The 21,319-nt window shown below is 41.8% G+C and overlaps 1 long non-coding RNA gene across 2 annotated transcripts; it reads left to right on the top strand.

The window, feature by feature from the left end:
* The first annotated feature begins 223 nt into the window (after positions 1 to 223).
* On the top strand, positions 224 to 20,725 carry LOC109283358 (uncharacterized). Of its 2 annotated transcripts, XR_009455302.1 has the most exons (5): positions 224 to 510; positions 4,013 to 4,476; positions 8,700 to 8,880; positions 10,637 to 10,769; positions 19,297 to 20,725. It is a non-coding gene; the product is annotated as an uncharacterized LOC109283358 (long non-coding RNA). The 2 variants fall into 2 exon arrangements; XR_002090500.2 differs by lacking the exon at positions 8,700 to 8,880 and having other exon boundaries at positions 227 to 510.
* The last annotated feature ends 594 nt before the right edge of the window (positions 20,726 to 21,319 follow it).

Genomic DNA, 21,319 nt, shown 5'->3' with positions numbered 1-21,319 from the left:
TCCCTACTTGGCTGGAGCAAACAGCTTGGGCCAGGACTAGTCTGCCCATCCTATGAGGGGAGTTTTATGTAGTACATATGTCATGATGAGTCTGCAATCCCCAGGGAAGTCACAAAAGGCAATGAGGGGGTTATGAGGTGTTAAAAATGTCATTACAATGTAAAGAAAATGTCTCTACCATACTCCCTGCTCTTCAAGATCAAGTATTTGTTGTCAATCTCTGGAGAAAGTCCCCCAAATAAATGATAACGTCTTAGCACTCTTATTGCTGATATATTTTTACTCTTGATTCTACAGTAAATGTGTGTTTGTTGGAGCGGGGGAGATAGGGGAGAGGAAATTTTGCGACTGAGAAGGAGAATTGTCAATGTGGAAAGATTGAGAAATCCTGCTCTGGACCTTCTTCAATAGATCTGGATCTATAGATTCACAGTGGATTCCCAGCTCGGCCACAACGCCCTGTGTAGACTGGAACTTGATCTCTTTGTGCCTCAGTTTCCAACTGGCAAGGTATGGAGTCTCTTTCTTGTCTTATTTCTTTCTTGTTCACTCAAAGCAAAAACTCTTGAGGGCATAGATAGACTCCTGCTAAATGCTTCTGTGCTGCCTGTTGGAGTGGAGCTCTGGTTGGAGTTGCGACTACTAGGTACCGCTGTAATAATAAGAATAATTTAGCCAAAATGCACTTTCCATAAAGTTGTCTTTAAAAAGTGTGTTTCAGGGTTATCAGACTTGCTTTGAACATGGCCCTTGAAAATGTAAGCCATAAAACAGCATATTGGTGATCTGGTTTTCAGGAGGATATCTCAACCTCCTTGCTGTTTAAACAGAGAGTGAACATTTTTATCTAGCTAATAGTTAGCAAGGAAGAAAGAAAACAACTGGTTCACTATGGTATATCAAAGATTTATACAACTGCATTTAGAACTGATGATAGAATAATTGTTTTCCATCAAGCAAACCAAAAAAAGGATTCATAATAAAATTTTACAAGTTAGCTGCCACCAAGAATAAACTAGAGAGCACTATATGAAATGAATTGGGTGCTTTAACTGAATCTTCTCTCAGGACAATAACTCTAATGTAAAGCCAAGGTCTGAGGAGGTCGCCTGCAGAAAACCCTCATGGGGCATTTCAGAGGAGAAAGGAAATATTCTTCTCCCTGTCAAGTTCACTTCATGTCCTAATATGTCTGAGGATGTGCATTGAAAACATAACACACAGCCACCATTATGAATCAAGGTTTAGATAACAAGGGCCATTAAGAAATCTCCAAGGATGACAAACTTAACCCTATACAAACTTAGAGAGCACATGTAGCTACTAATGCAAGAACAGAGTCAGGTTGATTTTAATTGTGACTGAATTAAAATGTCACTTACCATTAAAGTCAATTTTGTAATGTTTTTTTAAAAAAAGAAACAATGTTCCTTTAAAAACCTATCTGGAAGTTTATAACTGGCATTTAGTGAGCATAATCTATAGTGATTTCATCTTTTCCAATAAATATACTAGAACAGCTAGAGTATTAATGAAATCTTTGCCTATCTTTGAGGCTCCATTTATAGATCATGTGGGTGCATTAATTCAATGCTGGACTCAAAATTACAATATGCATTGAGATGCTTCCCTAGTCCTTTGCATGAGTATGTTTCTGGAAACCCTCCGCTGCTGGTATCTGTTCAGGCACTGAGTAAGCGAGGACCCTCCTATCCCTTAAGGATGACGGCTGATTAACAAGGACTATAGGATACTCCTGGCTGAGATCAAGGCTGGATTTGGCCCCAGCTTCAGTCCTCCCCTGCTTGCCACTGAGTTGTCTCACTAAAATCAGGAGTAGGGGGCAAATTTACAATTCTTGCATAAAACTTGGGCAGCTGGACTAGCAGCGGAGTATCGATGGGGTATTCGAGTATTGAGGGAGTGGAATCCCACCCTAACCCATGACAGAGCATAAGCTATCTAGATTAAAGGGTGGCAGCTGTTCCTCATTATAAAGGGCTCACAAACACTGGATCTGCAGAAACCTTTTCCAGACCATTCTCAGTCTGGACCACTCTCAGTCTCAGACCATTCCTTCATTGTGACTTCAGTAAAATACCGAGGAGCAGACACTTGCAGCAAGCACAGAGATCTCTTCCTCTCCTGCAGCCCCCAGAACAGGGCTGCCATGGCACAGGAGCAATCGGGGACCTTTCCAAATAAAAACACTCAAATCTTCAGGCAGTGTCCTCTGGCCATGTCCACAGCTCGGTGCAGCTCCATTGAGAGGCTGTGACCCAAAGACTGGGATATTATCAACTTGAACAACAGCCATTACAAATGTGCTGAAATGTATACAAGCTATTTTTGTCAGAAGTCACTAGGAAAAGGCATTAGTCAAATTCTTCACTTTGTATTTTTAGCCATTCTGGGACTTCTCATTTCCTTCCTGTGCTTAGTTGCAGGGATAAACCCTCAGACTGTACTTCCAAACCAGGTGGCCGGGCATGGATTTACCTAATTTGCCTGTTAGCACTCTGGGATGGCTGAGTGCACTAAGGAAGAAGCAAGATGGAGATGCCCTGAAAATGTGGCTTTTCATGTGCTGTGGTTCCCGGTATCAACTGTGTACTTTGGGACATTCAGTGCTCATGAAAACAGGACTAAAAATGCTGGCTGGTATAAATGGGTAGTTTGAAATTTCCAAACCCTCCTCCAGTTCAGTTCCATTCCAGAGGCTTTATTGGTATAATAAGTTCCACAAGTATTAAAAAAAAAAAAGATGGACCCCTTGGGTATCAGCCAGAGGTAGGTATAATTTAAGGGACAGTCTTATATGCTAGCTAGGGAATTTGATCTCTTGTGTCCGTAATGGCCATCCTCAACCTAGTATCGCATTGCCACATTGCACAATGCATCTCTTTTCTCCTGAGATCGTGCACAGATTTTCTTCATCAGTTTTTTAATGTAGACGTCTTTTCTGATTCGTGGTAATTGGAGCAAGAATCTTTTCTTTACTACCTTGACTGCTGGGCATTAGAAACAGCTGTGTTGGTCCCAGCTACAGTAACTAGCTTATTATGGTAAACAACTTAGCAGCCTTTTATATTAGCTGCCCCTTGCAAGGGAGCAGAGCTCACCGTATTCCTCTCACTTGTGATCTAGGACAGATTTGAATCCAGAGTGGCTGAGATAATGGGCTAATGAACTGTTTAGGCCTGACTCTCTTTTCATTATCCCAGTGCAAATTGGGAGTGACTTTGCAGGACTGAAAGATATTGCAATAGTGTAAAAGAGAGGAGGACCAGGTGCATTTTCTCTCTTGTGTGCATGCTTCCAAAGGCAGAAAGAAACAGGAATGTCATGTGGAGTGGGTCCAATCAGGATGTTGATGAGCTGTGAGACTGGCTGTATCTTCCTTTGCTTCATCTCACCTTTGATTCCCAAGAGTTTGTTCACCACTCTTCATCTGTAGCTATCGTCCATACCCCTGCACATTTGCCATTGAGATTTCTACAAGACAGTTCTATGCTTGAAAAGGGAGAATTACTTTACAGCCATGTAGGTTGTTTGTGCAAATAGTATTGATGCCTGGCATCCTAGCAAGAATACCATTCACTCCCTGCCTCAGGTTTTCTTTGTCAGGGAGAGAACAAGCTCAGGTCCGAGTATTAAAAATCAGATATTGACTTGATATATTAACTTTTTTTTTTTTTTTTTTACTGTTCTAAATATGGCTCTACTTTGAAGTTAAACGCACTTCAGAATATTTAACCACAGCACGTTGCTGGCATGTAGTTTATAAATTGCCAAAGTTTGCTAGCCCTTGGTTTTTAAATCCTGAGTAGCTGGCATTAATTGACTCCAGTAGAGTTATGGAGCTGCTGTGTGCCTTTGTAAAGAACCATGCTGTAGATATCCATCCAAAAAAACACATAGGTTAAGGACTTACTAGGCACACCTTACTCCAGGCTGGGTTTTTTGTTTTTTTTTTTTTGCTTTGTTTTTAACTCTCTTTACTTCTTTTCAGTAGTTCTGAGGGAATGGACTTGTATGGGACAGAGGGGAGATCTGCATCACCTAAATTGAACACTAGCAGAGTCCTTCTTTAAATAGAGCTCTGGGCAGAGTGAAGAGGTATTATCCATATCAGATGGTTGGGCACCGTGAAGCTCAGCTGAGGGTCTTTGCTTGATCTTTCAAATGGAAGAGAACCATTGAGCGAAATCCCAGCTGTACTGAAGGCAATGACAGTTTTGCCATTGGCTTTAATGGAAACACACCCAGAGTCTGCAAAATAACGTTGTATTCCATCTAAATTTTCACTGGAGACTGGCCAAATTATGACGATCAGAGTTGGAATCAGCCCTGTGCAAATCGTATTGATGCCTGACATCCCAGCAAGAATTTCATTCACTCTGGATATGGACTTTTCTGATAACCAGTAGTATTTGCACTGAGTTTCCAGTTTGGCCCACACTGCAAACTTCAAAGGTAGGTATTTATATGCACAGGAACTCATGTGAACTTTGTGCAGGGGAGGGTGGATCAGTACTCGGATTGTGCAGTCGCCACTCTATTTAATCATGAACTGTTCAGTCTGCACACCCCTGTGATTTTCATACTGTTTTTTTGTTGTTGTTTTGGGTTATTTTTCTGTTTTTTGTACTGCCCGTTGAAAGGTAAAGAGCCCTTCCTAAGTTAATTTAGGTGATGATCATTTCATAGCAAGTTACACCTACTCAGCTCTATCCTGTACATACTAGTTTTGTGCTGGTTTGTGCTGCTGTGCCATTTGAAGCTGACCTGTGAGGGTACAAAAAGAGAGAGGGACATGCCCAATGGCTAGGCAACTGGCTACAAGATTGGACCCAAAGAGTAGTAGTTGAAGGGAGCAAATCAACGTGGCACAGGGTTACCAGTGGAGTCCATCAGGGCTCGGTACTCAGGCCAGTACTCTTTAACATTTACATCAATGATTTAGATTCAGGAATCAGATGTGAACTGGCCAAGTTCATGGATGATACGAAATTATGGGGGAGGGCTGTCACACTGCAGGACAGGCTGGAAAGATAGGCCAACTTGGACACACTCTCAAGGTGAGCTGACCAAAACTGGATGGCCTTCAATGCAGAGAAGTGCAAGGTGCTGCGCCTCAGTAGGAAGAACCCCCAACATACTTACAGGCTCGGCAGTGCTACACTTGCTAACACCACAACCAAAGGGGACTTGGGGGTCTTGATTGACTACAAGATGAATATGAGCCACCAATGTGATGCGGTGGTGGGCAAAGCTAACCAAACTCTGGTGTGCATCCATCGATGCATCTCAAGCAAAACCAGGGAAGTCATCCTCCTGCTTTTCTCGGCCCTGGTGAAACCACAGCTAGAGTACTGCATCCAGGATTGGGCCCCGCACATCAGGAAGGATGGGGAGAAGCTTGAGAGAGTCCAGAAGAGAGCCACTCATATGATCCAAGGCCTGGAGGGAAGGCTGTATAAGGAGAGGCTGAGGGACTTGGGACTCTTCAGTCTGGAGAAGAGAAGGCTCAGGGGGGACTTGGTGGCAGCCTACAACTTCATAAGAGTGGTACATCGAGACCTGGGACAACATCTGTTCCCCAGATCTCCCCAAGGGATGACAAGGTCTAATAGCGATAAACTCCAGAAAGGCCAGTTTAGACTGAATATAATAAAAAAGTTCTTTATGGTGCGTGTCTCCAGAGTCTGGAACAAACTCCCCCCAGAGGTGGTGCAAGCACCTACTCTGGACTCCTTCAGAAAACAGCTGGATTCATTTCTTGCTGGTGTCACTTGATCCCAGCTGACTTCCCACCTATGGCGGGGGGGCTGGACCCAATGATCTCATGAGGTCCCTTCCAGGCCCTAATGTCTATGAAATCTATGCATGTGTTCTGTGTAGAGTTTGTGGGGACCTTTATCCTAGGGCAAGGTGAAAAATCCAGGTGGTTTTGTGCATGGGTTCCACATCACTTGGGATATTTACACACCCAAATGCTATTGTTTTGTTCCTGTGAGCTTGGGACTTAGGCAAAGAGAACTTGGGCATAGCTTCTGAAAAAAAGTGGCTACAAAAACTACAAAAATTGTTAAACAGTGGTCATCAACTTTGAGACAGAAGTATATCAATCTGTATTTGACTGACACAGCTTCAAGTCCTCACTTTCACTGCCTAGGGAGAATAATACTTGCCTGTAACCTAATGGTGGGATGCATACTGAGACATAAAATTATACAATTATAGAAAGTTAGGGTTTGAAGGGACCTCAGGAGATAATTTAGTCCAACCCCCTGCTCAAAGCAGGACCATCCCCCAGCTAGATCATCCCAGTTAAAGCTTTGTCTAGCCGGGTTTTGAAAACATCAAAGGATGAAGCTTCCATCACCTCTCTGGGTAACCTGTTCCAGTGTTTCACTACCCTCCTAGTGAGAAAATTCCTCCTAGTATCCAACCTAAACTTCCCTTGCTGCAACTTGAGGCTGTTGCTCCTTGTTCTGTCAAGCAGCTCAAAGAATTAAAAACAGCTGTTTACATTATGGTAACTGTGGTTCTTCATGATGCTGGATTGCATGACCCAGCCTTCCACCCCGCACTGTTCAGAATCCTCTGCATTGTGGCTTTGTTTTATGAAGGACCTGGGGGAAGGTTGATCTTGCCTGCATGAGCATGCATATGTATATGGTCATCTGCAATGGCACAGACACTAAATACAACTTCTTGAAGAACCACGTTTGCTGCAGGATGATCCTTTCCTGCTGTCTGTTCTCACAATATTCCCAAGAAGTGCAAGAAAGATCACATAAAATAGGGGTGTGCGAAGCGAGCTCTATTTGAGTTGGATTTGCCCTGAATCAGGGACAGTGATTCAAGTAGTTGATTCAGATCACTGTCCCTGATTCAATTCAACCAAATCTGAATCTGAAGATTCAATGCTGCACACTCCTCGGTAGACCCAGAAGTGGAGTGTAAGTGCTTCTGGTCCACTTCTGGGTCTGCTGCTGAGTGTGCTGGGGAGCCCCTCACACTCCTGTGGGACACTCCATGCGCCCCAGCATTGCAGCATTCATGACCCGCCTGCTACCTAGAGGTATGCAGAAAAAACATTGAAAGCTGTGTCTATGTCCGTATCACTGAATCTTTCCGAATCTCTCCAAATCGATTTGGAGGGTTCTGATTTGATTCAGAGAGATTAAAGGGTCTCTTGATTCGATTCAGATTTGGAGATTCAGCTGCCGAATCAGGCCAAATCTCCGCCGAATCAAATCAGGGACTGAAGCTTCGCACAGCCTTAACAGAAAAGTACAGTCTTATGAGCTTTGTAGCCCAACCTTACAGATATGAAAGGTTCAGATAAGCATTTGAGGTGAGATTTATTTCCATTATAGTCTTGGCCCTTCCTCTTCTAGGTGCATGGTCCAACTGAACTCAGCCTCTGGACTTTCTGTAATGCAACCACTCTAATGAAGAAACAAAAAAGCTTGCTAGCTGGGGCTGTCACAGACCAATATGCTCTGTGGATGTGGTACAGCAGGAGACCTGTCATCAGTTACATGTACATACATTCCAGAAATCTCCATGGCTTTGGTTGCTTTAAAAATAGCAAGACCTAAATTTTTAAGAGCAAACAAGGATTTTGGATACCTAACTTGAGACACCTTAAACGGACTCTGTTTTCAGATTGTGGGTGCTCAGCACTCTCTGATACCCAGGCTCCCAATTATCTCAGCCTGGGGCATCAGAAACACAAGTGCCTTGATTTTTGAGTAATTATTATTAATTAAGCTTAAAGGAGGCATGCTAGGTCTTCCTTTGCCATACACGTGCTGGAGAGGCTGCATTTGAAGCACTGCATGCCACAAGTGTGACCCCACTGGAGATCAGTGTGCCTCATACCTCAGAATTCGGAACAATTAGAATAACCAAAAGGAAACTCTCCACTCTTTTAATGAACTATTTTCATTATCATCATAGCAACTGGAAGCTCTATTTATGGACTGGGAGCCCATTTTTCTAACTGTCCAAATGCAGTACAAAAAGACAGTGCCTTCTATAAGGAGTTTATTTCCATATATATAGATATAGATATAGATATATATAAAATGTTCACAGACACTCAATATTTCTATTTTAGTTCTCCTGTTCTTTCTCCTGCTTCAGCGCACATCAGATCCATGGCAAAACTTCCTTTGACCTAAATGCTGTTGTATGACCATTTCCAGCAGGAGGCTGAGTGCCCTCAGCTGCCATTGACTTCTGTGGGAATTAAGAGTGCACAGTGACTCACCGGAGGTGCTCAGTGCATCATCAGCATCAGGCTCATAATGTGTAACTTCAGACTAAGAAAACTCATTTCCTTTGAAGCTCAATGCAATGTTAGCACCACACATCAGCATGTTGCACCACACAGAGTATATCAAATTTGATGTCAGTTTTTTCTTCCCTTTTCCCTGGGAACCTGTAAATATCCTCTGGTAGCAAAACCAGAGAGGAATACATTCTCCTCGATGTATTTACAAATGTGAGAAGCTTTTCAAGTTGTATTTGCAATTCTCTTTCTTGCAATGACCTCTATTTTCATAATCCTTCATGGAGTATCATGGTTTAAAGAGCTTTCTCTCCCTGCTGTTTTTGTTAAAAGGTTTTTGGTGTGATATTTGGAAAGTCAAATTCTGCATTTAAATGTTGTGTTTTCACAGATATAATATGAAAGAGGCCATATTTATCTTTTCCCGTTTTTTCTGAAAGGATCGATCAATTCCACTCCTCCGCATGTATTGTTAACTAAACCGTGAGAGCATACGGCAGCTTTAATAGTAAAGCAATTGTGATTATATCTTGCTCATAATTACATTTATTTCCTCACATATCTCCAAAAAGGTAAGCGTTAGTTGGCCTGTTTAGGCATGTGTTTATGGCAGGAAAATCATCTGGCAGCTTGACAGCCAGGAAAATAGCTTACAGTCACTTAAAGTCTTTCATGTCATGGACACTTGCAAAGACTCTAAGCGCTTAGTTTTTTACTTGCATGGTTTTAAAATCAATTGCATTTTGAGAGAGGGGGAATTTATGATGTGCCATCGATTTGCATCTAAATAATCAAAATATGGAGAGTTACAAATAACAAGGTATGTGCATGTGATCATGAATACAAGAAACCCAGCGAGTGCCACAATGAGGCACTGATCCAGAGATGGCTGGGGCCCTTTGGTGTCCTATATATTTTATAGCAGAAACAGTTGCATTTGTCTATGGAAATGGGGAAAAGAAATTCTGAAATTTCCACGCATAGTGAGGAGTCAATGACCAGGGGCCAAATTCTGAGACATGTACACTGAATGGCAACTCATTCTGCTGAAGGCAGGGTAGAGATGCACCTTGATAGACTAAGTAAATTAGAGAGATACAGGGCACAAGCTTTTGTGAACTCAAGTTCACTTAATCAGATGCTGTAAAATGGCCATCTATCTCTCCCAACTCGTTCTAAAAACAGTTCCCTTGGCTCTCTTTTTTGGAGTAAGGTGTTATTCAAACCAAAGGGACTCAGAATTTTTCCCAACTAAAACAAAGCATGGCAGGCTACTGCACTTCCAGGACAAAATACCAACAGGGAGGCCATTGTGATCCTTTAATTTATAATACCCTGATTAGAGGGTATTAATCTGTAATTAATGTAATCTGGCCAAACTACATGAAAACCCAAACTACATAAATAGTCTCCAGAAAAAAAAGAAAAGAAATACTTGAACCTGTAAATAAAGCCGTGCTTTGGACTTCAGCAGAGAGTTTGCAGAGTCCAAATGACATGATTTGAATGACTTCACATAAAGGGAGGGGGGCAGGGATTGGATCCTGGAGTTTTGAGATGGTGCTCCATAGATCTTGGGATCATAGAAGATGAGTGTTGGAAGGGACATCAGGAGGTCACATCTAGTCCAACCACCTGCTCAAAGTAGGACCTTCCCCAACTAGATCATCCCAGCTATTACTTTGTTGAGCCAGGCCTTAAAAACCTTGAAAGTTGGAGATTACACCACTTCTCTAGGTAACCTGTTCCAGTGCTTCACCACCCCCTAGTGAGAATGTTTTTGCTAATATCTGACCTAAACTTCCCTTGTTGCCACTTGAGACCATTCATCCTTGTTCTGTCATCTGCCACCACTGAGAACAGTCCAGTTCCAGCCTCTTTTGAACCCCACTTTAGGTAGTTGAAGGCTGCTATTAAATCCTCTCTTGGTCTTCTCTTCTCCAAACTAAATAAGCCCAGTTCTCTCAGCCTCTCCTCACACATCATGTGCCCCAGCCCCTGAAACCATTTTCATTGCTCTTCGCTGGACTCCCTCCAACTTGTCCATATCCTTTCTGTAGTGGGGGGCTCAGAACTAGACACAGTACTCCAGGTGTGGCCTCACCAGTGCCGAATAGAGAGGAAGCTTTTGAGAAATCTCACTTTAGATCTAATTCTGGATTTTTTTTATTCCTCCTAACTCTGGGTAGTTTGATTCCAGAGGGTCTGTTTTTTAATCAAGAGCCTTACGATGAGGCTGATATGACAGAGTTATTGTATGTTAGTGTTTCTGTTCTGTCATCTGAAAATGCTGATATTTAGAAGTTTTGCTTTTTTTTCTTTAAACAGCAACAACATGGGAAATATTAACAGGAAGCACTTTTGATGCTACAGGAAATTAGACTTACGATGAGACTTTTGTACTGTATTAATGAAAGAACGAGGCTTCGGTCCAAACCTCCTCATCAGTGACGGCAACAAAGTAAGGTTCTTTCTCTGCATCTCTTCTCTATATCAATGTGTAAAAACAAGTAGTTGCCATTTGTTGACTTGCTCTTGACACGTTGATATCTTGGTTGGATTGTACTGGCCACAGAAACACCATTCACATGTATCTTTGGAAATGCTACATGGGATTTACCTAGATGGTTCCTGAACATCAGGGTTGTTGCTGTGTGCCTTAGCAAGGCATGGAGTACTTTGTGTTTTTCACAAGAGCACTATTTTAACGTCAGTACTACATACACTAACACTTAGGAGCCTAATGTCTGTTTCAGTCAACCACAGACTGTTCTTGTCCATGGGATTGAGATTCCCTCTCCCCTTCCTCCCCCCGTTCAACACTGAGAATGACTTTTAATCTCTGTGGTCACACTTCCCAGCAGTGGCAGCTGCTCCGCACAATGAGGCTGTATTCCTCGGGGCTCTACAGTCTCTCACATGAAGTGACTGGAATCGCTGACTGGGCACTCCCTACATTACTGCAACTGAATTTGTGGCCTAACCTGAGCAGTTCTTTTGTGTGAATCAACCCATGCCAAACCAATAATGCTAAACTGATCCTGGCCAGAAATCTCTCTAGACCTTGGGCATAGCTGGAATATAAGGCCTGTGTACTGGTATAGAATTTCCTACAGCTGCTAGGACACACAATCAGAGCTGAGCTGACAAAGTCTGGTGCCAGTGCATCCAGTACATCCTCATAGGAGATGTGGGAGTTATTGCTAGATCCATAAAGGTAAAGGTTCTCCAGCCCTACTGTCCACATGTCCATGACCTAGGAGGTCAACTTGTCCATGAAGAGCTATATCTAGGGATGTACAAAATGCAGGATTTTGCGATTTTTGCAGAAACCGCAAATTCGGTAGATCCCCGGTGAAAAAGCCCGGTCCCTGCGAAAAATGCTGGGACCACAAAAAACCAGGAACAGCGGGGAGAAAAAGAAAAAGGGCAAACTGAGGCAGGAACCCCTGGTGTCATGAAGCATGGGAGGGGGACAGGAGAAGCAGAGGGGAGGTGGGGGGTTTGCAGTGAACTGCAGCAGTTCCCCCCATGCCTCTGATTGGTCGAGGGGCCGCAGAAGTCCCATCCCCCTCCAGAGGTTGACAGATTACCATCTGTCAATCTCCAGGGAGGGGCAGGGGGGCCCTACTATGCCTCTGATTGGCCAGGAGGCCCCAGTAAGTCCAACCCCTCCCCAGCGATTGACAGAAGGCCCTCTGTCAATCTCTGGGGAGGGGCGGGACTTCCAGGGACCCTCAGCCAATCAGAGGCATGGTGGGTCCACTTTGCTCCCCTGAAAATGACTCCTGACACTGCACCAGGACCACGAAATTCGGAGGCAGGTGAATCAGGTGAATCCGTGAATCAGGTAGGTCCCTAGCTGTATTGTACACCACTAATCTAAACCAAGTAAACCCGTCTCATACATAGGGGACCGCATTGATTCCACTTGTACTCAGACCTTTCCATGCCTACAGAATTGTGGGAAGTCTTTGCCAAGAACAGGAATGCCTAACCTGCCTCAGAGGCCCTTGTGCTCAGCAATCAACCTTCAGAGGGGTTGGGACTCAGGGAGAGGGCTCTTCTGTAATGATTAGATGCTATAATATGGCTCTTTTAGAGCCCTATTCCTTTTAGTACAGTATACATTTTCATCTAAGCCTTTGGTCTCTTTGTCATTTTAATTTATGTTGTTTATGTAAAACACCTACAAGTGCAATGTACTCATTTCATAGAATAAAATAAGCCAACTTTAGCAGGTTAATTAACCTTGTTCAAAACTCATGTTTTACCTGGCTACTTTGCAGTATACCATTTTTGTCTGAGGAAAAAATGGAAAGCAAAACCTCTGTCTAATGTAGTGTTAAATATCAGCGCTAAATTAGAATGTTACTTACTCTTCCCAAAACTGGGAATTCATTGTATTAGCTGACTAATCGCAATGCAGTGCTCTGATTTTATTTATAGAGCTCAGCCAATAGAAATGGTTCTTTTAACCAACTGGGAAGAAATGGGCAAATAAAGCCATGTGTCTAATGTGTGTATACAGCATATCAGCTTTTTCTGAGTTGCTTGCTAAATGCAGTTTAACAACATTCTAAGATACAGACAGAAAGCTTTGTAATGAGATCTACACAATGTATTCCTAGCATATTATGCTTGCTCTACAGTAGTAAAATCAACAAAATTTAGAGGCGCCAAGGAGCATAGCTCATCAAAATGAGGATGTAGGTTGAAGGAAATGAAGTTTAGATGGTGGATTTATTTTGAGATCTGAACAGCATGGGCTTCATCCTTTCCCGTTACATTCATTTTACTCCTTTTCCCTTCGCTGACTCCAGTGGAATGACTCCTTACAGAGCGCATGAAATCCTGGCCTTGGTAAAGCTGATGTTTCCACTGATAAATTCCCAAAATGTTAAGCTGTGCTTTCTAGATACCAAGGAAATGTGCCCAGAGTTGCACCCCTTAAAGAGGTTTGTTATCTACTACCTTATGGCTGGCTCATTATGACCAGTATGTTGTTATGGGAGAAACTGGTCCTATCACCTAGGGATGGAAAACAGCCTTCTTCCATTCTTCTTTCTTTTATGGAAGACACAGAATACAGAGATGTCTTTTGGCCTTCCTCCCATCACATTTAGCTACACATTCAAGGACTGGCCTCAGTTTGGCTTTAAACAGTGAGGGAAGCTTCCAGAACTGTGAAAGCACAGCTCACAAATGCCATCATCCAGTCATAATCTTGGACCACAGTATCCCCCTTTGCATTTGTTCACTGTCTTCTCTTCACTTTCTAGATCAGAAAAAGCATCTCAGACTCTGTGCAACTTCTTCCCTGCCTAGATTTCTCCTCACACTTCTTTCTGCTTCCTTCATTTGGCTCGCTTTTCCTCTCTCAGTATTTCCTTGGCATCTTTCCATTTCAGTCTTCACCCCTTTGGCCAAGATGCCTTTTATTCCTGGGGCTGTCTCCTTCTCCCTGAGCACCATTTAACACTTTCCTATGATACATTTCTTAACATCAACACTCTCAGTAACAATCCCTTTCCCCAAATGACATTAAAATATTTTGAGTGCCATTTTGAGATTGGATCATCCAAATCTTTGGCAGTGTAGTAAGGCTAGACTTTTCAAACTTGGGTGTCTAAAGCCCAAATGTAGAATCCTCTGAAAAAATTGCCTAATTTTCACTCTTAGTTCTAATTTGTTCTGGCTTTAAGACGACAACTGATGAGTAAGGGTTGAAGGAGTGCACCTTCACATAAAAGTAGTTACATGACTAACTTACGTTATTTTTGATATGTTCACTGCTCACACTAATCATTATTAATAAAGAATTGATATAATTGGGAGATTTTCCATCATTCTTCAGAATCAAAAGCACCAATATCACTCAGTGTACGCATCTTTAAAACAGGTTATATGTTAGGCCTGTGCAAAATGACTAGTATTTATTTTGGATTCAGATTCGGCCAATTCGGGGGACAGTGATTCGATTCAGTGATTCAAATCACTGGCCCGAATTGATTTGTCCAAATCTGATTTGGAGATTCAGCCACCACCGAATCAGCTGAATTTGCAAATCAAACAGGCCCCATCCCCCACCTGCTCTCTCCCAGCCCTGCCAATGGCTGCCTCACCCAGCCCCAGCATCCCAACTCATTTAAAAAAAAATTAAATAAAAGCCCCCTTCTCCAGCCCCTCCCTCCCCCCACTCCCTACTTATCAGCACAGAGTCCGGGTCCAGCTCCCTGCGGTGGTGAGTGGGGACTGCCCAAATCTCCAAATCTCTCTGAAGCTCTCTGAATCAATTCAGGGAGCTTTGAATCAATTCAGACCTCTTTATAGGTCTCCCAATTTGATTCGGAGATTCGGCCTCTGAATCAAGCCGAATCTCCTCCGAATCGTATCAGCACCCGAAGCTTTGCACAGCCCTAGTATATGTCTATCACAGTGAAAAACACTAGTTTTTCCCTCCCAAGAAACATGGAACAAGATAAAAAGGGATCAATGAGGAATGCCAGTTTCCATCCAAAAGCTTTTCTAACGTCTTTCTGAATTATATAATTAGTTCAGTAACAGATACAACCAAACCGATCTTGCTTCTTGTATGTTTTCTGGACCATCGTGACTTCAACACAAATACAGGGCATACTAAAAGAAATCAAAAGAAGTCCTAAGTCCTGCAAACTTCTGTAGTTGAGTTGTTCATAGTGAATGACTGTCTGTTCGTCAAACCATCTTTAAAATAATTTTCAAAACTTAAACTTTTCCATTGCAATCACAGCTCTTTGTTCCTGTTTTTGATTCCTATATCAAGTATGCAGAATAGAGCAGACATCAGACTAGGCTGCAAAGCCTACTGTCTCAATGGAAGTTTTCATCCAAATTCAGTGGGCCTAGATAAAATCCTTATGTTCATGCCTCAAAGCCATCCATCAAGAACCTGTAAGCATCACATTACTAGAGGATCAGAGATTAGAAAGCCCACTTTCAACCAAGAGTCAACCAACCAAGATCCAAACCCATAAAATTACTATATTATTCATGGCAGAGTGTATAAATAAAAAAATCTTGAATATAGTGAGATTTTCCCTAATTTTTCCTGAATATAATAAATTAAACATAGTATGAAATGCAAAAAGGTTACATTGAGACATATAATATTTGAAGGTTTAATTCATTTTTCTAGTGTATAAGACACAAGGCTATTAAATTTTTAAAGCAGTGATCTCCTGAAGTCCTTACTTTATGAGGGCTTTCTTCATAAAGATAAATGGTTTCCTTGCCAAATCAAATGCAGATTTGAAACAAATTAAGTTAATGTTCAACGGTACAAGGTAGAATGGATGGGGGAACTGTTTTATTTTGCATTGTAATAACCATATACACCTAAATCAATAGCTGTGGAAAAAAAAGGCAATAATATCACATAACTGCAGGAAATGAAATATAGTGGGATGAGGGGGGGAGCGGGTTGCAGAATGAAAGGATTTGTATTGGAATAATGACATTTCATTAAAAAGGGAAGGAGTGCTATTGAATATAAGTCCATACCAGTAAATTCTATTTCTTATAATAACACTTGAGATGAGTTAAAGTTGGCCGGGTATTGTGATAAAGCATCACACTGGATTCCTTTCTTATATTATGCTGTAATTTTATGTTAAAAGAAAAATTTGAAATGTTAAAGAGGCAGTACATGTTTTCTAAAGTGCTTTCTATTTCTCCTAATGTTTCATTTAACTTGTTATATTATCCTGTGATTCGCAATCTGGGCATGGAGAAGTTTATCATTTTCATTCTGCTGTAAACTCATATTAAAAAAACAAAACAGGATGTGAATCCAGTGCGCGTGAAAGGCATGAATGTGACAGCCCGGGAGATTAAGCCCCTTCTTTTTATCCTTAGAACAGGTGGAGCATAGGTAGCAAAAACTCACCTCTGGAAAATTATGGTAGGTCCCTGCTCTTACGATAGGTAGAGCAGATTCTCAGCTAGCGTGAATTGATGTAGCCCGATTGGAGTTAGCGGAGATCGGCTGAATAACTCTAGCTGAGGAGTTTGGTCCATCATCTTTCTGAAGGATCTGAGGAAGAAATCCCAGTTCCATGATTGAAGTTAATTACAAAACTCCCATTGACTTGACCAGGAGTAGGATTTCACCCTTACTCTTTCTGTGTGCTGTACATTACCCCATCAGTGTTTATTGAGTCTGCCTTGAAAGGACTGTCTATTAGAAATGAGGATAGTGTAAGTCCAATCAGTTATTGGCCTCTCTAGTAAGACTGCTGAGACTGCCTGCTGTGGGGGACGGCTGCCCTTGATTATTTTAGTGATTACTACACAGGTGCCTAATGGAAGTAAAAAATGAAACCACTCTACGCATTTCAGCTATCACCCAAGGGTCGCAAGTGGAAATGAATTTTAATATCAACACACGTAAAGCAATATACTTTGGCGGCACAAATTCAAACAAATCACATATTTTACGGGGTCCTAAATATCAGCCTAAGGAAGGGACCTGGGCATTGTTGTAAACAGCTCAGTGAAAACTTCTGCTCAGTGAGCACATGCAGACAAAAAAAATCTAGAGAGGTGTTAGGAAACGGATAGACTTGCGTAGAAAGAATAGTTAAAATATCATAACCCCTTTCCATCTGGAACACTGTGTGCTGTACAGATCACCGTAGCTCTAAAACAATACACACAGAGTAATATTGGAGGAAGTTCAAAAAGAACAAGAATGAGAAAAGCTTTCCTATGAAGAGCTGGAAAAGGCAGGTATTCTTCACCTTAGGCAGGATATGGCTGATTGGAGAAGACATGACAAAAGTATAAGTGAATAGTCCAGGAAAGTTGGTTCAGAAATTTCTCTTCTCCTGGTCTCAGTTGACAAGAGACAAAGGGGTAATTCAATTAAAATAAAACCAATGGTGGTGGGGGGAATTCAAAACTGATAAAAGGATTTTTTCCCCCAGACAACGCCTGATTAAACTGTGGAACTTGTTGCCATAGGAAATGATTGAGGCCAAGATCGTAACGAGATTCAGAAAGAGATTGAATATTTATATAGCCATCAAGGATATTCAGTGTTATCATAATTAACGATGACAAAGAAATTGAAAGGGATATTGAACCTTGTGCTTCAGGCCATAAGCCAATCTTTAGCACACACGTGTGAGAGCTGTGGTGGAGGATAGCTTCCCAGAAATGATTTAGCCAAATGACCTACTCCAGGAGTAGAGCAGTTGCTAAGGGATAATGCCTTTTGCCAAAAAGAAAGCCTGTAACTCAAGACAAATGCTTTGTCTCAGCCACAGTTAGAGACGGGGGAATACTTTGTTTTATTTTCCCAAATTTTTTTTAATAGATGTTCACCACATAACTAATCCCACCACGGCTCCACTGGAGCTAACACCTCTACCACGTCTGATTCCATCTTAATCCGTTGGTCTTTCTGTTTGGGTCTGTCCATAATAACTTACTGGCAGAGCAGCCAGCTGGGACAGAAAACACCTTTCTCAACACCCTTGAACTGAGACTGAGGTGCAGGGCTGGAAAAAGCAAGAGGGAGAATCAAGAAACTATTTTTCAGCATCTCCGCTTAGATGCTGTTGGTCTCTCTTTGCTCGGGGGATGGCTATATAAGAGTAAGCTTAATCGAATGGACATATATTAAGAGAGAAGAAACGATAAATAGTTTTCTGAATCCTTCTTATAAGCCAAACTAGATGAGCAGTTTACAGACAGTAGGAAAAGCAACCCATTTATGTCTCACAAAAGCACGTCTCTTAGGTTCATACTTTGGTTGGCCTGCCAGCATCGCTTGCTGTATTGAGAACAATTTCTTGCTTTATCAAGCAATGCTTCTTATCGAGTTCCTTAGCTAAACTAGCTTCTTTGTGGTTGTCAGTGTCTCTCTTGGCTGCTAGAGGCTCCTTAGACCTCAGGGTAAGACTTCATGAATATTTTCACAGCATAATCTGTGATTATAAGGCTAGGCCTGAAGTCCAGGGGAAAAGGGACCGAGACCACACGGCAGTTGGTTTCTGAGTACCTCTGGGAGTCCTTCTTAGCCTTCCTACTGCAAGACTCTTCTGTCAAAATGTCCAGGGGGTCCTGTTTCTTTACAATTAGTAAAACTATAGCAAGGATGCGACCCTTTCTAAATATCTTTTAATTCTTTTCACCATGAAGTAAACTATAGAGAGACCCTGAATCTTGTGCCAGCGCAGGTTTCCAAATTATTCATTGACTAGTAATGTTCACCATTCACATTATTAAGTACAATCATCCGCGTCCCAGTGGCTTCAAGTAGAACCACATACACATAGGTGTGGGCAGAATTTGGCCCTACTCCTTTTCAAACTCCTTTTTTCACCTCTGATGATTTCAACGGATTTAAAACAGGGTGAGAACGGTTATACAAGCTTGAACTGCGAATTTAGATTTTATTCCAATATATTAGTGAACATCTGGATGCAGTGATGACTGTGTCACAACTGTGTTTTAATTGTACCATCTCCTTTCCTAATGAGTGATGCTTCCTGGCTTCCTACAAATTAGATCAGATATTAGCAAAGATTTGTTCTGCTGTTGACTCATTCATATAAATTATGGAGAATCGCAGTGCAACTGACTGCAGAATGTGTAGGAAGTGCAGAGTGAGGCAGATGCTGTTCCTATTTTTCCCCGTGCAATCCCATTGAATGCTGCGAGGTTATCCCAGGGTAAAGTAAAAGAGAATTTAGCCCCTGTTTCCAAACTGAAATAGTTTTACTCTGTTGATTTTGTAAGGAAAAGAGGAGGCACAATGAGTGTTCTTTAGATGTATTGTGCTGCTAAGAGGCTCTCGGCTTTGGACCCCTTTCTTGTCACAAATGCTAAGTGCTCACTGAAATCTGCAATATATTTTGTAGAGAAATATACAAATTAGCATTTCATGACTAATTCTGATGCAGATTTAACGTTTATGCTGATGATGCACTTTTCTTTTGCAGGAGGATGAAAAACAGAGGAATTATGCAGGAAACACATTAACATTAACAATTAACAATGCGATGAAAATCCCATGTTGGTTCAGACATTTTCTATACATTTTCTGTTTATTTTTCTTTTCAGCCTGACAAGTGTTCAAAAGCAGGTGCACACGTTCTCAATTACTGAATGACGGTCTTTGTAAACTGTCGGAGAGCGTGTAATTTGCCTGGGAGCGTCTTCTTTAAGTAATGAGTGCAAATCAATCAATAAATCCATGTTAGCAACACCCAAAAATATTGCGGTAGTTTGGCAAATATTGAACATACAGTCTATTGATACATGTTATCTTTTGTAAGTGCCATTGGTTTAAATGCAAAAGAATTATCAATTGACATTTTTAAAAATAGATCAGTGGCACTTTGATTATGCAGCTTTTGATTTAGAGCGCTTTATGCATTTATTCAGAAGACTATTGGCAAGGTACCTATAGTTTTCCACTTATTAAAAAAGCACTTCAGGCCAATGCTCAATAAACCATTCACATTGAAAATGCAGAGGGAGCTTGATCCTTTCCACTGACAGCCGCGTGGCCTGTTCCCAAATCTATATGCACGCAAGCTGGGATGCTTCAGCAGTTGTAGCAATGTTTCCCTTTGCCCATCGTACGGCATATCCAGAGCTGAATGGGAGGTCTGTAATGGTAGCATTCCAGTGAAGGAAAGGGGATGGATGTCATTTTGCTGCATGTCAAAAAGAGCCAAGAAGCCACCTGCTGCAGGGGGCAAAGGAGGAAACTTGTTGGTCGCAGGTGAAAGAATGGGCTAAGGGCGGGGTTGGCTCAAAGCAGGATCGGGTGGGGTCATGGTCTGTAAAGGAAGTGGAATGACTGTGATGCTATTGATGCATTCAGTCTGGCACTTGGAGGAAGTTACCTAGTGAAAAGGGATAAAAACCCATGCTTTTTATTTTCTTAAAGAACAGTGGTTAAGCAATTATAACAGCTCTTTAAATAAATGCAACTTCCACCAACATTGGAGCATGGACGTTTGGTGCTCATTTAACTTTATTTTTCACCCCATTTTACAATAATAGAAAGCACACAACCGGCTTTACAAATGCCCAGAATCCTGCAGCCTGTCACGACCTGTCTGCAGTTAACTGGAGCCCGACTCACCCTGGCAAGATGCCCGAAGTTGTCACCATTCTGGAAGAAGCAGTTTTAAACTGAAACACCCACTACTTAGAAGTGTGCCTTTTTAATCCCCCTCCCTATTAGTATTTTTTTAAGCAAATAAAACGACGGTGATCAGGAAATCATGTATTTTCCAGCTTTTTGATAGAGATTGGTACGATTCTTATAGTCACAGCTCTGGGCTGGATTTTCAAGAGTGCTTGGAGTCCCTTAGCTCATACTGAGAACAAGAAAGAGGAGCAAAATTTTGAGCATGCTTGATAATCTAGTGGTTTGACTTCAGTTACTTTATTTTACTTCATTTACCTAACATTTGTGAACACACACACACACATACATACACACACACACACACACACACACACACACACACACGTATGTACATACATACGTACGTACGTCTAGGTCTGGGAGCCTATGGCAGGTCAGGCAGGGTTGTGGGCCAGTTCAGATCCCCAGCTTGGCTGCTGTTGACCCAACCTAAAGCTACAATAAAATTAATCACAATACTTAACTAAGGGGAAACAATATAATTCAATATAACCTACTGCAAGCAAACCAGGAAAATGACCCTCTATAATTTTCCAGCCTTGCAATTCCCACCCCTGATTTTCAAATGTCTGCAAAGAAAATGGGGGGAAAAAAAAGAACTGATTGCCCTCAAAAAGATTTCTTTCCTCTAGGCACTGTTTGGACAGTGAGCTCTCAACATGATTCTGATTTGTGTTTGTACTGTGCCTAACACAATAGGGGCCTGATTTCTGTTGGGACCTCTATGTACTTTGTATTGGAACTAATAATAGGTAACGAAAGGAGAGCTTTTGGAAGCCCAGCTTTTTTCAGCACCTGGC

This window comes from Alligator mississippiensis, chromosome 10, assembly GCF_030867095.1.
Source record: "Alligator mississippiensis isolate rAllMis1 chromosome 10, rAllMis1, whole genome shotgun sequence".
Lineage (NCBI taxonomy): Eukaryota > Metazoa > Chordata > Crocodylia > Alligatoridae > Alligator > Alligator mississippiensis.
Note: the sequence above shows the minus strand (reverse complement) of the source record. Positions and strands in the feature narration are given on the sequence as shown.